Genomic DNA, 394 nt, shown 5'->3' with positions numbered 1-394 from the left:
CCTTCACATATAGCTTCACATAAAACTCATTCACATCATTCCTTCACATATAGCTTCACATAAAACTCATTCACATCATTCCTTCACATATAGCTTCACATAAAACTCATTCACATCATTCCTTCACATATATCTTCACATAAAACTCATTCACATCATTCCTTCACATATATCTTCACATAAAACTCATTCACATCATTCCTTCACATATATCTTCACATAAAACTCATTCACATCATTCCTTCACATATATCTTCACATAAAACTCATTCACATCATTCCTTCACATATATCTTCACATAAAACTCATTCACATCATTCCTTCACATATATCTTCACATAAAACTCATTCACATCATTCCTTCACATATATCTTCACATAAAACTCATTCAC

The sequence above is a fragment of the Solanum tuberosum genome, unplaced genomic scaffold (genome assembly GCF_000226075.1).
Source record: "Solanum tuberosum cultivar DM 1-3 516 R44 unplaced genomic scaffold, SolTub_3.0 scf00082, whole genome shotgun sequence".
In the NCBI taxonomy this organism is placed as follows: domain Eukaryota; kingdom Viridiplantae; phylum Streptophyta; class Magnoliopsida; order Solanales; family Solanaceae; genus Solanum; species Solanum tuberosum.
Note: the sequence above shows the minus strand (reverse complement) of the source record.